We start from the raw sequence: 17,630 nt of genomic DNA, 5'->3' as shown, positions 1-17,630 counted from the left end.
GGACAGACAGCACGTGAGGGGTTGCGAGTGCCACCGCGGGGAAGTCCAGCCGCTCGCTGCACACGCTTTCAAGCAAACCAGCCAAACCACCCCACTCCTCTGCTTGCCAGGTGAGCTGCTACTTTGCCTCTGAAGCACAGCCTCCCCGCAGCCCAGCGCATCCCGGGTGCCCTGCGCCACAGTAGAGTAACTGCAAAGGATCCAGACTGTTCCCGGGCATGGTTTGCCCCACCCAGTGTTTTTTTTTTTAATATTTTATTTATTTATTCATGAGAGACACACACACAGAGAGAGAGGCAGAGACAGGCAGAGGGAGAAGCAGGCTCCCTGCAGGGAGCCCGATGTGGGCCTCGATCCCGGGTCTCTAAGATCAGGCCCTGGGCTAAAGGCAGGTGCTCCACCGCTGAGCCACCCAGAGGTCCCCCCACCCCGTGTTTGAAATGACATGAGGCAGACAGCAGAGGGACCAGGCGTAACTCGGGCTGGGACAGAACCCAATGTTGCATCTTGCTCTGAATTTGGCCACAAAAAGCAACGTCTTCAGCATGCAGCTCTGCAAGGCTACAAGCACCTTGTACAAACCACTGTTTTGATTCAAGGAAACTTAAAAAAAAACAAAACAAAACAAGACAAAACAAAACAAAACAAAAGGCCTATTCCCTCCTTCTAACATGTTCCCTTTGCAGGTTCTCGGATTGCATTAAATACGTGAAATGAACCATAAAACAAGGGTGTAATGTGATCCTGCTCTGTAGCACACTTCCTGCTGGGCCGGCACAGTAGTTCCTGGCACAGGAAACAAGCCACTTTGGGCAGAACTCAATCAATTTTTGTTTTAAGGGAAACGCCGTGTAATTAGATTTTATTCTGTTTTTTATGTTTCTGTTTCTTTACTGTCTCCCGCATAACCCCACAGCATGGTTGACATCTGCCATCTGTATCGCAGAGGACAAAAGACCTACGATGGTGGGACAGATTGTCATTAAGACCAGCTAAGACTTTATGCAACAGTCAGCGGAAGGATGACTTAAAAAAAAAAAAAGTCCTCCTTGCTCAAACCTGAAGATTCAGATTATATTCAGGATTCATTATGATCTCAGGTCAGGTGTACAAACTTAAAACTTCGCTCAGGATAAGACAATGGGCTTTTTATTAATTATTTAAAAATGGACTCAATTGGCATAGGACATGGTATTAATTTTCGGCGTCCGACGTGATGAAGTGATATATGTCTATACTGCAAAACGATTACTGCACTAAGTTAAGCTAACATCCATCACCGCACATTTTTTCTTGCAATGAGAACTCTTAAGATTTACTCTCGTAGCAACTTTCAAATAAACAACCCAGAATTATTAACTATATTCGTCCTGCTGTACCTTATATCCCCCGAAATTTGTTTCTCATATAATTGGAAGTTTGTATCTTTTGACCACCTTCACCTATTTCACCCATGAGCTTTTTAAAAAAATCCGAATTATTCCTGTTATTTAAGTGGCCACCCCCCATAGCTTCTGACCAGCTGATGTCAGTATGGATTGCTTGGTTCCTTTATCAAATATTAACTTTTTTAAAAAATAGATTTTTATTTATTTGAGAGAGAGAGAGAGCAAGAACATGAGCCGGGCGAAGGGAGAAGCAGACTCCCCGAGGAGCAGGGAGCTAGACGTGGGACTCGATCCCGGAACCCCGGGATCACGAACTGAGCTGAAGGCAGACGCTTAACCAACCGGGCCACGCAGGAGTCCTTAAATATTAACTTTTAATCATTGATGGAAAGAATTGAGGGATCGATCATTTACTCTTTAACAAGTCAGCAATATACAGGGAGATAAATTATTCAGTTTAAATGTTTCAGATGTATGCTTAAAAAATTATAAATTTTATTATCTGCTACTGAGCAGTTTATAGCTGAGCAAAATGCTATATTCTCAAGCGCAAACTAAACCATGCCAAAAATACACACTAAAAAAACCCTTATGTTTCCGTTTATTACAAATCGGGGTGATTTTCAGTCGAGGTAAGAGTGCCAAATAATTGATTAGCAATTTAAATTTGTCATGCAGATATTGCTGTGTAGTAGCAAAAGTGTATTAGTTCACTGAACAGACATGGATTAAACTACTCAATGAAGTTTCTGGATTCCTCACGGGGATGTACAATCCCTGCGACGTCTAGAGAGATCTCAGGTGCTCACTTATGTCTCGTTGACAGCCCACTTACGTTCTAAAAGAATCAAGGGGGTTTGCTTTGGGAGCACGTTGATTAGCAACCCTGATCAAACCAGTTCCAATGTCAAGGCAGCTGGTAGGGCTGGCACTAAGTTTCCTGGCCTCTTGGGTTTGCCTGCGTGATGTGCAAATGAGTTTGGGACAACCTTCGCTCTCGTCTATAGTCAGAAAGCTCTAACTAGAACAAGGGAATTAAATGTTAAGGAGTTCATAAACATTCCACGTTGTTTTGACTTATTATCCTATTTCAGGTTCCTGGCAGTGCAGCTTATATAAGCCTTTGCTCCCAGGGTTTCCCCTGGAACAAGCGTGTAGTGTCTTGGGTTTGAATCCTGACTCTCCACTTCACAAGCTGCGTGGTCTTGGGAGAATTAATGTCCGCGTGGCAGGCTTCCTTGTATTTAAACTCGAGTGTCCCTGGATGAGTAGTTTATGCTATTAGAGTATTGCTAGCTGTTTCCAGTCAAGAGTGACTTGTTTCTTAAAGAGTGTGTCCCCTTCCCAAAACGATTTAGTAACGTCTCTGTGTTACCTGATGCTGGGGGTTCCTCTCAGAAAATGAGCAAATGCTGCTAAACTGTCCCTTTACCACTATTTTCTAAGACATCTGTTTTCTTTTTTAAAGATTTACTTAATTAATTAATTAATTAATTAATGTATTTATTTGGGAGACAGCAAGTGGGGAGGGCGAGCGAGAGAGAATCTGAAGCAGACTCCCCGGCGAATGCAGAGCCTGGTGTGGGGCTCAAACCCGCGACTGCAAGATCAGGACCTCAGCTGAAACCAAGAGTTGGATGCTCAACCAACTGAACCACCCAGGCGCCCCGAGTCTGCTTTCTTTTAAAGAACTTCCAAGCAATGCGTGTAAGCTTATGGCAGAAAAACAGCTTCTAATATCAATAGGGTAAAATGAAAGTGGGCCTCTGAAATATAAATTCAAAGCAGATAAGGTAAAAAAGAATTTGTCTGCATTCCCTTTTTTCTTGTGTTAACCTTTGCATTGATAGTCAAGTGGAACACGGGGCCTCTAGCTCGGTGCTTCCCAAACTAAACTATCCATCCTGAAAGACCAACTTTAAAAAATTCTGAATTTGCCGTGGGTTTAAAATTCTTTTTTTAAAAAAATAGTAAAATTAATTACTAGGAAAGGGAACTGAAAACACTAAAATGCATAAAACAGGAGCTGAATACTTTGTTATGTGATTCGACAGAGATTATTCAGTTACTATAAAAATTTCCAAATCTTTACTCTCAAATTCTTATCTGTTGTGGATCAGTAAAAAACAGCCTTGTGCTGGGAAGGACGCTTCCCTGGACCACTCTTTGATTAGCAATGCTCTTCTTGGTTTCATGTCAATTTTGAGTTAAAAATGATAGAATGAGAACATTAAAACTCTGTACAAAAATACTCTCTTTCTTACTTAAATGATTTGTAAAAACCTTTCTTTTTAGTATTTGGTCTCTCTGGCACCCGGAACACATATAACTTTAGCAGGAAATCAGGAGTCTTAAAATAATTTCCAAACCCGTACACGTTTATTTTTCAAAACAATGATTTTAAAAGGCAGCCTCATGTTGCACCATATTTTGTCTATAATTCAGTTTCCTAACATTGGTGAAACAACGTGATGGATTTCTTTAATTTTTTTCATCTTTTGCCAAGATGTGGGAATTAATTTTGAAGAAGTGGCCACCATGCACCAAGATTTCATAAGACACGGAGGGTTTACTGTGACAAGATGCTCAAATATGTTCACCCATCCTGCCCTGCCTCTGACCCAGCTCTTGGTGGTGGTGTGTTGATGACCATGTCTGGAAATCTAGAACCGGGGGCTCCAAGGCTCTATGGGAGCAGTTGACTATGTATTGGAATCACCTCAGGAGCTTTATGGGATATTGAGGTCTGCGTCCCATCCCCAGAGCGCCTGAGTTGATTGGTCTAGTATGGGCACGGAGATGTTGAAGACCTTTTGCTGTGATTGGAACATTCAGGCAAGGAGGCCCCCCCCCCAAATTTCCAGATGAGTTCTCTGAGCTCTGTGACTCACTTAAGAATTCAGGAGGCCTAACTGTACCCTAGGAATAGACTTCCGTCCAAGCAGACGGTAGCTCTCTCCTGCCAATGTCTTCGTTGCCTGCAGCTCTATTGTTTTTCCTCATTTGACAAATGTGAGTTGAACATTAATTGTGGGCAGATCTAGGGACCCAGTGGGGAGAATCAATCTCCAAGTTATCTTCAACTTTTCCCTTTCCTGCTTTCCCTATGTCCTTAAAACACCCAGTATTAATTCCATAGAGCTTTCTTCTGGATCTGGCCTCCCTTCCTTCTTCCTGGCTGCTACCTTTGGTCAGGTCCTTGTGATGGGGATCACGGTTGTGCTCTCCATGCGGTAATCACTGAGCCCCCTCATACTGGGTCTAGTTCATCTTCTACGCTCCAGCCAGAGAGGTCACCCTGAAGAGCCCTTCTATGTGGGCTCAGAGCCACTATTAGCCAATAAGAAAGGCAACCCCTCAGGTGCATCCACAGGAAAAGGGGCCTCCTCTGGAGGTGGGCATGTGAGCGACAGAAAGCATCCTCTTGTTTGCACTGAAGCAGAAGCACAAGGGGAATGGTTTGCAAGCAGCGCCTGGCCTGGAGTTCAGCCCCGACGGAGTAGTCCCCGTGCAGGGCAGACCTGCACAGCTGTGGCCATATGGGCCTCCTCCATCTGAGAACTCCTGCAGGCTCCAGGCTTCGTAGAGGAACGAAGGCCTCAACTATTTAGGCTCTTCACGATCTGGCCTTAATGTGTGTTTTCACCTCTATTTTATGTCACTTTCCTCTCTGCATGTGTGGGCCAGTCACACACTTGGAATTCTTGCTGTTGCCCTTTGCATCTGTTTTTACACATGTGATTTTCTTTCCCTAGAATGCATTAGCCTCTTTATTTCCAAATGCCTCCCACCCTCCCCTCACCCTGATTCAAGATCTAGCTTTACAGACCCTTGTGTTTCTGACACAGGCTTTTATCTTTCCAGCTTAGTTTTCTATTTCAGTCTCTAGTCCTTTGATACCTCCAGTACGAAAGCTTTGTCTTCGCCCAAGAATCTAGCTTAGACCACACATTGGTCACCTGGATCGCTACCTCACCCACACCCTCAACCCCCTGGTCCCTTGTCTTTTGTTTCATTCTCCTGGCAAAATCCCAGTCCTGGAAAAACACCATAATTCATTCTCTCTGTTACTATCCCAGGGTACTGAGCACTACTAGAAAAGGGAAACTCACAAATGTGCAGACTGGTGACTATAAATTCATGGTCTTTGTGGGTTCTCAACACGGCTGCACAATCCTGTTATTTGGGATTGCTCAATTCACTCCCACAGGAACTGTGGCCAATCTTTACCACTTGCCTCAAACCTCTTAATCAACAATGACTCCCATCATGGGACACCTTCCTTCTTACTTCACGGAAACAACTGAGATTCTGTAGGCCACCAAACATGAAATAAATCAAATTCTTATTCTTTTTTTTGTCCCCTCCTTACTATACCTATACTTTTCTACTTGCTTAGCCTTGCTTATGGGTCCCATCCCCTCTACGATGCTATAGCTCGTTACTCTATGAATAATTCTTTCCACTTCCTCTATTTTCCACCTATTTTTCTTCTCTTTCCATGTATAAACAGAATCGAGTCTTTTCCACTATTAAAACAGATGGGAAGTGGGACCTTCCAATTTCATGTCTTCCTGTACTTGCTACTCTGTCTTTCCCATTCCCTTTGGAGTTGTTTATCGTCTACCATAGTAGTCTCTGCTCCCCATTCCCTTTCCAACAACCCACACTGACTTCCATCCCTATACCTCAATGAAATTGTTCTTGCCAAAGAAACAGAGACCTCCATATTGTCAGATTTAAGGAACACAGGACTTACTGAGTCTCTTTCCTGCATTAGATTTGCTCTTTCTGGAAACTCTATACTCTATTGGTTTCCAAGTCATCATTCTCTCAGGATTCTTTCCATATTTTCCAACCTTTCTACTTTATAGGCTCCTTTGTGGGATTTTATTCTATTTATTCCATAAATGTCAGTGTTCTCTGGAATTCCGCCCTTGGCCTTGCGCTCTTCAATCTCTGCCCTTTCTTCTTGGAGACTATTACTTACTTTCATGGGTTCAAGTGCCTCTTAGATGCCCATAACTCCCCACATCCATATTCCTCGTCTTAATCCCTCTCCCCTAAATTTCAGAACCATGTAATCTGATTTCCTTCTGCATACGTCCATTTAGCGATCTTGCAGGAATGCACCATGTCCAAAATGGAAAAATTATTTCCTGTTCCAAACTTGTTTCTTTTTCTGTAGTGCCAGTTTCTAGTGAGTGCCATCACTACCTCCCTGTCAAAAAGTCCAAATCTTAGATACTATTCAAGTCTTCCTTTTTTAAAAATTTTCATCCTATCTGCCTATCCTCTTGTCCTCTCTCTTTCCTCTTTCCTGCTGCAGCTGCCTCAGTCATCTGAAATTGTCTCCCAACTCTGTGGTTGCCTGCTATCATCAGTCTTATCCCTTCAGGCTCACCCTCTAATGACTAGAGATACATCCAAAAATGCAGAATTAGCCAAATGACCATCCTACCTAAGACCTCTCAGTTACTATAATTTTCCAAATGAAATCCACATTTGTTAGTACTGCATACAAGCTCCATTGCGCAGCACAACGATACTTCACTACTCTGGCATATTGACTTCCCTTCTGTTTTCAAGGCTCAGGTAAGATGTCGTCTCCTCCCGGGAGGAAGAGGAGGAAGACTTTGCCCAACTGCAAGGTTAGGGTAAGTGATTTGCCCTCTGTCCTCCCATACCACCCAGACATTTAATGGCATCATATTGAAGTGATGCGTTTATGGGCCTCTCTCCTACAGTAGGTTGGGACTCCTCATGGTCAGTGGCTGTTTTTTTGGTTTTTGTTTCTTTTCCATTAGACTGCTTCTAGTGTCTAGTTGAGTCTTGCCATAAAGGAGAGACTCAGTGAATGCTGAATTGAACTCTCCTCTATTGTGGCCTTCCTGTAAGTGAGCTGATGATCTTACCTGATCCATTAAAAAAAAAATCCTGTTTCTCATCAAATGGCTACATTGCTTCTAAGTGTGAGGTATATATCACACTTCTAGTATTGGACACTTTTGGGAACAAGACCCACTTGGAGGGTACCCACCTTCCACAATGATTGATTTTTGCTCAAAATTAGTGTTACCCTTTCTCTCTTCAGTCAGCCTGCTTCTGTCCGAGAGATTCCTCAAAGATTCTTGTTAATTGAAAGTTCGCCTTCTACTCCCATACCCAAGTGCCTCTACCCTGCTACTATTGCTTTCTCTTCCCGTCCTCTTCCCCTCCTCCTCCTTTCTCTTCCTCTCCTTCTTTCTACTTTTCCCTTTCTCCTCTTTCTCCTGCTAAAATATCTTTCCTATCGTTTCTTTAGATACACTGTGGGAGGAATGACTGCATTAGGTACTTAATCCACTGTCTTAAAATCCAGCTATTCTGTTTATATGGGAGATTCGGTACATGCATCAGTGAACAAAGAGGCCATTCCTTATAGTGTGGCTATTAAACAAATTAAGAAAACAACTCCCCAAAATGGTTCTTCAATCTCGGCCACCGTTGAAGACAAATATTTTCTTCTTTAGCAGCACAGTGCTATTCCCATTTCTTCTAAGCACAGTCATTTTAAATTTGTCTTGGGAGATCCAGTAGCATTTAGCTTTCTGCCAGATACCTTTGCTAACAATGGATCCAGGCTGGAGCCATTCCAGCACTTTTTAAATCGATCACTTTTCAAATATGCTTCTAGAGATAAGCCCTCCTGTGAACTTCAAAGGGAAAGGTGCAGGCTTGAGTAGCATTTTATGATAGTATGAATAATGTTATTTCCACATAATTTTCTCATGTCATTAACTTCAAAATAATGTGTCTTTGAAAAACATTTTTTATTGAAGTGTAACATATATGGGAAAATGAACAAATCTTAACTGTCCAGCCCATTGAATTTTCAGTGTGAACATACCTTCACAAATCCACACAAATCCAGAAATAGAACCTAGTCATTGCCTCAGAAGCTCCCTTATGTTCCCTTCCACCCACTTCTCCCCCAAAGGGAACCAGTCTGCTGACTTCCAACATTTTATATTAGTTTTGCTTGGTTTTGATCTATCTATATATAGAATTACACGGTGCATAATTCTTTTTTTTTTAAAACACATTTTATTTTTTATAGCTGTTTTAAGAGGACACTGCAGAAATTTCCCATGTGCCTCTTGCCTCCACACATGCACAGCCTCCCCTGTGATCAACATTCCCCACCAGGGCGGTATATTTGTTACACTGTTGTAACAAGCAAAACGAACCTATTGACGCTTCATGATCACCCAAACTCTGTAGTTTACAGAAGGGTTCACTCTTGGGGTCCTACATTCAATGGGTTTGGACAAATGTATCCACCATTATAGCATCATACAGAGCATTTTCACTACCCCAAAATCCTCTGTGCTCTATCTACTCATCCTTCCATTCCCCATCCTCAATCCTGGTTATCCTGAACCTTCTATTTTCTCCATAGTTTTGCCTTTTTCAGAACGTCATATAGTTGAAATCAAGGTAGCCTTCTCAGACTGGCTTCTTTCACTTGTAGTACAGAGCCAAGTTCTTGTGTTTTCCTAGCTTCTCTCGCTCATTATGTTTATGAGATTTGTCCATGTGTTGCATGTAGCACTAGTTTATTCCATCTCAATCTAATACAGTATCTTGTTTTGTTATTATACCACAACTCAACTCTTGATGGGCATTTGGGTCAGTCTGTGCTCATGATGAGTAAGTAGTGCCCCTATAAACATTCTTAAATACATCTTTTGTTGAGCATATATGCAATGTATGCATTTCTATTGGGTATATATATATATGAGTGTATATATACTAATGTGTATACACACACATATATACACATATATGTTGTTGTGTATATATGAGAAATGTGTGCATTTCTATTGGGTATATATCTAGGAGTTGAATTGCTGGGTCTTGGGGTATGCATATGTTCAGTTTTATTTATTTTATTTTTTAATTTTTAAAAAATATTTTATTCATTTGTTCATGAGAGACACACACACACACACACGGAGGCAGAGACACAGGAGAGGGAGAAGCAGGCTCCATACAGGGAGCCCGACGTGGGACTCCATCCCAGGACCCCAGGATCACACCCCGGGCCTAAGGCGGTGCTAAACCGCTGAACCACCCAGGATGCCCTATATTCAGCTTTAATAGATCCTGCCAAGCAGTTTTCTAAAGTGGTTACGTTGAGTCATACCTCCACTAGCAGTGTATGAGAATTCCGATGGTTTCACCCCTGTTTTTCTCCATTTATTATCATCAAAATTGGTATTATTTCTCTATTAAATTTTAGTCATTTTTGCTAAACGTACAATGGTATTTCACTGTGGTTTTAATTTGCATTTCCCGCATGTCTAGGAGAGTCAAATACCTTTTCATATGACTTTTGGCCATCAAGATACCCTTTCCTGCAAAGCTCCAGAAGAATATTTTATTTGATTTGATGACCTTTATTTTTAAAGTTTATTAAAAAATATTTTATTTATTCATGAGAGACACAAAGAGAGAGAGGCAAGACACAGGCCGAGGGAGAAGCAGGGTCCCTGCGGGGAGCCCAATGCAGGACTCGATCCCAGGACCCCGGTGTCACAAACTGAGCTGAGGGCAGATGCTCAACTGCTGAGCCCCTCAGGTGCCCCTGCTTTTTTTTTTTAATTTTTATTTATTTTATGATAGTCACACAGAGAGAGAGAGAGAGAGGCAGAGACAGAGGCAGAGGGAGAAGCAGGCTCCATGCACCGGGAGCCCGACGTGGGATTCGATCCCGGGTCTCCAGAATCGCGCCCCGGGCCAAAGGCAGGCGCCAAACCGCTGCGTCACCCAGGGATCCCAGGTGCCCCTGCTTTATTAAATTTTTAATGGAAACTTAAAAGACAGAGCCTCAGAGCAAAGCTCATTTGAAAAAAGTTTACATTGTCATCCTTTTCTAATAGATAGAGATAGTTAACGTGACTAGGTAGTCACGTACCTTACTTATATTATTTAGTAACAAGAGAAGAGGTAGATGTAGAGGCCGCATCTAGGTACCCAGGACTGAACGACAGGATGCAGATGGGGCACACCGCGCCCCCAGGCTGGGTCCACGCAGGCCCCCAGGGACCCACCTGCCAGCACCCAGAGGCCCTAACTGACCAACGGGCCCGCAGCCCCAGGCGCAGCTGCCAAGGAGGGAGTCTCCACGCGCCCACACCTGGTCACCGGCTCCCTGGACACCCAGCGCCTCCCTGGTCTCCCCGAAGCCCCCGCGCTGTCCCGCCCGCAGTCCCCCAGTGTGCTGAGCTCAGGGACCTCCCCTGCCCTTCGTCTGCTGCAGGTGAGCCTCTGGCTGCTGCAGCCTCCCACACAGTCGCTGCGCTAGGCCCAGCCCTCGGGACACCCACCCCCTGAGCACCCGTGGGGAGCGGCCACTGACTGGAGAGTCTGGGCCCCAAGCACCCGCTGCACGCGGGGGGTAGGCGGGCAGGCGACAAAGGGAACCACACATGGACGGACAAAGAAAAAGAGTAGGGCCAACCCAACCTTCTAACCTTCACCCGAAGCTGTCGGGTCCGCAGCCCACGGCGGTCGCGAGCGGCCCTGCACCTGCCGGAGGGAGCAGCCTCGGTCGGAAGGGAAGTACTCTGGGAGACTCCTGGGTGAGGTTCTTGTTCTGAAGTCCAGCAAATCACCCGTGAGAAGCAAACGTGACAGGGTTGGCAAGGAGGTGGGAAAGCAGACTTACGATGTCAAATGCTGGGGCGCCGGGGGTGAGCGCCGGCCGTGGCTCGGGTCACGACCCTGGGTCCTGGTGGGCCCATGTCCAGCCCCATGTCCGGCCCCAGGCCCTCGGCTGGGCCTCTCCCCAGCCCCGGCACGCTTGCTTGCTCGTTCTCTCTCTCTCAAATGAATAAACGAAATCTTTTTTTTAAAAAAGAAGCCAAATGCCATCAGCAGCAGCACTGTCGTTGTCATCAAACACACAGGTCTTTGGGGATCCCTGGGTGGCGCAGCGGTTTGGCGCCTGCCTTTGGCCCGGGGCGCGATCCTGGAGACCCGGGATCGAATCCCATGTCGGGCTCCTGGTGCATGGAGCCTGCTTCTCCCTCTGCCTATGTCTCTGCCTCTCTCTCTCTCTCTCTCTCTCTCTCTCTCTCTCTCTCTGTGTGACTATCATAAATAAATAAAAATTTAAAAAAATTATAAAAAAAACCACACACACAGGTCTTTGGCCATGGAGTGTAAGAGGTCTAGCCATAGCGTTTCAAAAGGTCTCAACCGATTCGGAACTGAGTTTTCCCTCCGCTACAGGGTGGCGCCTTGAACAGTCGAAAGGGCTGCGCAATCACCAGACATCACTAGGAAAAATTACATATCCAGGAATTCCCTGAGGTTCCATCTCTTCTGTTTTTCTCTAGTCTCTGGGAACAATCTCCAGCCTTGGGTGGGCAGCTGTTTGCAGATCTGTACTTCTCCAAGCTTCATTTCTGAACTTCTCCATGTGGTTAGTCAACTGGTCACCTAAAACTCAGCACATTTGGGATCCCTGGGTGGCGCAGCAGTTTGGAGCCTGCCTTTGGCCCAGGGCGCGATCCTGGAGACCCTGGATCGAATCCCACGTCGGGCTCCCGGTGCATGGAGCCTGCTTCTCCCTCTGCCTATGTCTCTGCCTCTCTCCCCCTCTCTCTCTGTGACTATCGTAGATAAATAAAAATTAAAAAAAATAAAAAAAAAGAAATCGGATATTTAAAAAAAAATAAAACTCAGCACATTTCTAGCTGAATTTATCGTTTTCTCCCTTTCCCCCCTGGTGCTTCCTCATATCCCCAGTGAGTGCATCCTGGTTCTTTCAAGTGACCATCCTGGAGGCCTCAGGCTTATTTATCTACGTATACAACACCCTGTCTACCAGTCACCCCCACTCTCTAAGTGGTCATTAGTCTCACTGATTATAACAGTTGCCTGTGTCAGATAATTAATAATAACTAGCATTTCTCTCTCTCTCTCTGACACACATACACACACGCACCATCTAAGGAATCTTCAGGTTACAATCCAATTTACAGATGAGGAAATAGAGGCACACAGAACTCTAGTTTTCCTAGGATGACCCTAGCAGTTGAGTGGAGAGCCAAAGTCTGAACCCGGTCCATGGGACCAGTCCTTTGCAGCTGGAATCCATGATCTGATTTCCTGCCATAGCTTAAGCTCAGGTCCTAATATTTGCTCGCCCTTTTTGACTCTTCAGTACCATGTTATCTAAGAAGGCGCCTCGGAAAAGTCCCCTCTCTACCGTTCACACTTCTGTGCGGCATGTCTGGCTGCTTTTACCTCTTAGCCAGCGCCTGGAGTGACTCTATTTGAGAACACCCCCCCCCCCCGGCCCATCCACTCTGCTTCCACTTGGCCTTTGGAATCCATATTTTGGGTCCTTCTTGGCTCCATGGTGTGGAGCCCGTGGCCCATTCCTCTCCCAGCCCCAGATTTCAGGATTCCAGTTGGAACCCCGGGCCTTTCACTTATCTGGGAGGAAAGAGAAGTCAAGCAACTGCAATGGGATCTTCATGGTCCTCTCTCCTTCGTTCTGTTCCCCCTTTCCAGTCCACCTGAAGTTATCTTGATTGGTTTTCCCCTGAAGGATGAAGGAGCTAATATTTTACATTGTGCTTCCTTTTTTTCCCTTTTAACAATGACTCCTTTTATTTGTCTAAACAGTTTAGGAAGCTCGTTCGTGCCACAAATTGGTCTCAGCATGAGGCAGCTGAATATGGATATTAGTAGAGTCCTACTCAAGACTGTGCTATAACTCACAACAGGAAAGTTCATTTGAGTGATATATTCTGTTTCTCTTTACACTAGAAAAAAATCAGACCAACCAAGTTTGGAACTAGAACAGGGTTTCTCAAACTTGGCACTATTGATTTGGGGGCTTGAGGATTCTTTTTTGGTGCAGGGGGGCTATCCCGTGCCTCGTAAGGTGTTGAGCAGCACTCCCAGCTCTACCTACCAGGTGCCAGGAGCATCACCACTCCTCCAGGTGTAGGAACCAAGAACTTGTATAGACTGTGACAGGGTGACTTATATTCCACCCCGCACTCCCCCCCCCATTTGTATACTGACGTTCTCATGCTCGGTAACTCGGTATGTGATTGATTCGGAGACAGACTCTTTCAAGAGGCAATTAAGTTAAAATGAGGTCATTAGGGTGGATCCTACTCTGCTAGGACTGGTGTCCTGATGAGGAGAGGACATTTGGACACAGGGACAGAGGGAAGACCATGTGAGGACACAGGGAGAAACCAGCCAGCCACAAGCCAAGGAGAAAAGACTCAGAAGAAAACAACGCTGCCAACACCTTGATCTCGGATTTCCCAGCCTCCAGAACAGTGAGAACATGCATTTCTGTTGTTTCAGTCACCCGGTCGGGGGGTACTTTGCTCCGGCGGCCCTGGGAACCTTGTGTACAGACATGGCCAAATAGATGTTCCCTGGGGGCCAGTCGCCCCGGGCTGAGAATCGTTAAACTGGCACATGCTGATTACACACAGGGGACTATTTGTTTTGCCTTTTGCGATGACAGAAGTTAGTTCCTAATGACTTTTTTTCTTCAAAAGAGGAAATGTAGGAAAACCTTCCCTCCCTACTCCTCTTTCACACCATACCTGCCTTTTAGCAGATAAACTCATTGCTTAATTATTGGACAACAAAAATATACAAGAAAGAGAGTAAAAGGCTCTGGGATCTACCCTGCGTGTGTCTGTGGGTGGATGACACTGGGCCTGTGTCTGTGTCTGATGGCTCCATAATGATTACACTGAAGAGACTCCAAGCCCGGGTTGCAAAGAAAATCTTTCAAGAGCTTTCATTAAAGGGACTAGACCCACTTTATTCCACCCAGGCAGAAATTCCCATTGTTTTTCCCGTGCTGTGCAGGAAGCAGTATGCTGAAAGATCTTGCAAGCAACCTGGTGTGACTAAGGGATCCTTCCACGCCAACAGGATGAGATCTTCCTATTCCATCTAACGTGCTGAGCACATGCAAAGAATCTGGGTTATTATTTAAAAGGCAGATATGAGGGGCGCCTGAGTGGCTCAGTGGTTGAGCGTCTGCCTTTGGTTCAGAGCATGATCCCAGGATCCAGGATCAAGTCCCACATCAGGCTCCTTTCAGGGAGCCTGCTTCTCCCTCTGCCTGTGTCTCTGCCTCTCTCTCCGTGTGTCTTTCATGAATAAATAAATAAATTCTTTAAAAAAAAAGGCAGATATGATTCATCACCCTATAGTATCCCAGGGGTTCAAAAAGCCTTTGTTGGTTATGTACCATCTGCAAAATGGAGCCTAAATACTGTCATGTAGGCGTGGTCCGCAGAGAGGAAAGTGGGTTACAGATTTGGAAGAGAAGTCAGGGTCTCGAATGATGGTTTTGCCACCACCTTGCTGTTAGATCCTGTCTCCCCCTCCCCCCCCCGCTTTTTTTGCTTTTGTGGGCTTGACGTCTTCTTTTTAAAAGATTTTACTTATCTATTTGACAGAGAGAGTGAGTGTGCACACAAGCAGGGGGAGCAGCAGAGGAAGAGGGAGAAGCAGGATCGCTGCAGGGAGCCGGATGCGGGACTCGATCCCAGGACCCTGTGGTTACGCCCTGAGCTGAAGGCAGACGCTCCACCAACAGCCACCCGGGCGCCCCGGGCCCTTAGCTTCTTGATATCCTGTCGTAGCACCTGTTTCATGGGGCCACGGTGAGGATTAAGTGACCTAAGGTGGGTTCACACCCTTGGCCGGGTGGGGCCCTTGGAAGGGCTTCCTGGTGGTGGGCCGAGGTCCCCAGGGCCCAGTCCCGCCTCGCCGGGTTAGGTCGACGTCCCCAAATTTCCCGAGTGCAGATCCGCCTTCCCTATGCTCGAGTCACACCCTCACAGCCCGACCCAAGTGCAAAACTCCGGAGGCCCGACGCCTGCAGGACCTTCGCCTGCCGAGCACGCGGCTTGGCCGGGCCGCCCTCGAGGAGTGGGGTCGTGCCAAGCCTCCCGGCGCCGGCCTGGCCTCTGAGCGGTGGCCACCATGTGGGGCCACGCGGGCCTGTGGGGCTGCCTCCCGCCCAGGGTCCCCAGAGGCCGAGGGGCCCAGGACCCCCACTCCTGTGGGCTCCCACTGAGCCTGAAGCGGGGACAGCGCCCAGGCCAGCCAGGTGAGCTGGGAGCAGGGGCCAGCTGCTTTGGGCTGCGGCCTGCGCCTGAGGTTCGTGCCCCCAGGGACACAGCCGTCACTTCCAGGGGCCTCGTGCTCCAGGGCAGGGGCCTGGAGGCCTGGAGGCTCCCCGATGCTCCCTCTCCCACCCTTCCCTGGCCCCGGGCCTCCAGCAGGCTCCGCACCGAGGCCAAAGCCAGCCTTTCAAAAACAGACAATTCCCTGGCACTGCCTGGAATCTTCCAGCGGATTCCTGTTTTCTCTTAGATTAAACCCAAATGCCTCAGGCCTGGCTGACGGGCCCCAAGGCCTAGGCTTCCACGCTCGACCTGGCCCCCGGCCTCTCCCTGGCCGCACCCAGGGCACAGCTCCCCTTGCGGCCCTCCACCCCCCACGGGCTTCCCTCCCTGCAGCCTGTCCTGTCCGTTCACCTGCACCCAGGGCACAGCTCCCCTTGCAGCCCCCCCACCCCACGGGCTTCCCTCCCTGCAGCCGGTCCTGTCCGTTCACCTGCACCTCACCCTCCTCCTTCCAAAGCCTGGCTCCTCTTCTTCCTTAAATGATCCCGGTTTCGGGTGCTCCTCTTGGCCTCTCCCAGTCCAGAGCAGGCCTCTCCCCCTTCCCTGCTCTTCCTCCTGCCAACCCCGGCCCTCCTCCTGCCTGGCTGCCTCCCCCACCCTTCCTTTTTGTGGTCACCTCTTTACTTCCCTTCCTGTCTTCCTTTCCTGAACGCCACGAAGGCAGGGTGTGCTAAATCACCAGCTCTTAGCCCAGTGTCTGGCATAGGGTTGACAATCAATAAATACTCTTGGTGAGTGACTGACCAGCTGAATGAATGCTGCATTCTCTGGCATTATTCCCTTCCTTTCTTATTTCTGGGAGGATTATTTTTACTAAGTATGTTTTTGTGGGTCTCCGAGGAGAGTACAGCAAGCAGATTAAAGAACACTGTGTCTACGCCATGGTGCCTTTAAACAGTTGGCCGCAGTGTATTAAAAATAACTTTTAAAAATAACATGACTATAAATGTTAATCTATTTATCGAAAATATATTAATGAACAATGGATAGGAAAAAAATAAAAAGGAACTCAGTCTTGCTGAGTAATTTTTGAATTAGTTCTAGCTGAGTAGGGAAGATGTAGAAACATGACTGCGTTTTAAACAAATAGGGTATTTGTTTTTTTGCATTTTTATTTTGCTATTGGACAGTAAAATAAATAAATAAAAAATTGCTGTATTTTTATTTTGCTATTGGACAGTAGCTGAACCTGCATAGACAAATTTCTCCCTAAATCGAATTTTCCCTCCCGCTAAATGGAAAAATCTTTACAGTTCTTAGCTCAGTCATGTGGGGAATGTGAATGAAATATTTATAAAGCATATTCTGAGATCCTTTGAAGTGTTTACTTAATGCTCAATGAGCTCCTGTTATTTTTGCAGTGCTTTTAAGCATTTTTAAGCTCAAAATAGTAAAAACAGAAATCTAAGTCTCCGAAAGAACAAATGCTACAGGATAGACTTTGAATCGAATTCAACTACCTGAAAGTTTGATTTAAGATTCCTCTTCTTTAGACTAACGTAGCTCTCTGGACGCTGCATCACACTGCTGCTCACGTTCAAAAGAGGAAAGACGAAACGTGCCTTCATGTGGTGGTGATACTTTTCAATTAGGCAGTGGGAATAATCTAGCTTAATGTTTGCCTTTGCTTCTCTCTGGGACTGCTGGGCCAGCTCCAGAGGGACACTATTCCATTTCAGGTAAACCGCTTTTCCCCCTGAACCAAGCTTCCAGGCATGGAGGCCGAGTCAATGATCAGAGAAGAGAGATTTCAAAACCTCGGACACTCAACAGTGAAAAAGATCAAATGCTAAACCAATTTGAGCAATAGAAAAGATTTCATTTTGGCTGCCACTCACGGGGTTTATCTCTTTAGCTTCCCAAGCATCCGTCATAAAGGCAAGTGTCTGCTTTTCTTAAGCATTTGCTTGGAACATTCATTTATATGCTCAGAATTGCCTAGAGAGCCAATAAGTCACCCATGAACTTTTAAAAACAACCCAAGGCGTAATTATTCACTGTTATTGGT

At 46.2% G+C, this 17,630-nt stretch overlaps 1 protein-coding gene across 1 annotated transcript in view; it reads right to left on the bottom strand.

Moving 5' to 3' along the window:
- LGR5 (leucine rich repeat containing G protein-coupled receptor 5) overlaps positions 1-17,630 on the bottom strand; it is a 128,314-nt gene that overhangs the window by 70,796 nt on the left and 39,888 nt on the right. The window lies entirely within an intron of this gene.

The sequence above is a fragment of the Nyctereutes procyonoides genome, unplaced genomic scaffold (assembly GCF_905146905.1).
Source record: "Nyctereutes procyonoides isolate TBG_1078 unplaced genomic scaffold, NYPRO_anot_genome, whole genome shotgun sequence".
Classification (NCBI taxonomy): Eukaryota; Metazoa; Chordata; class Mammalia; order Carnivora; family Canidae; genus Nyctereutes; species Nyctereutes procyonoides.
This window is presented reverse-complemented; position numbering and strand designations above follow the sequence as displayed.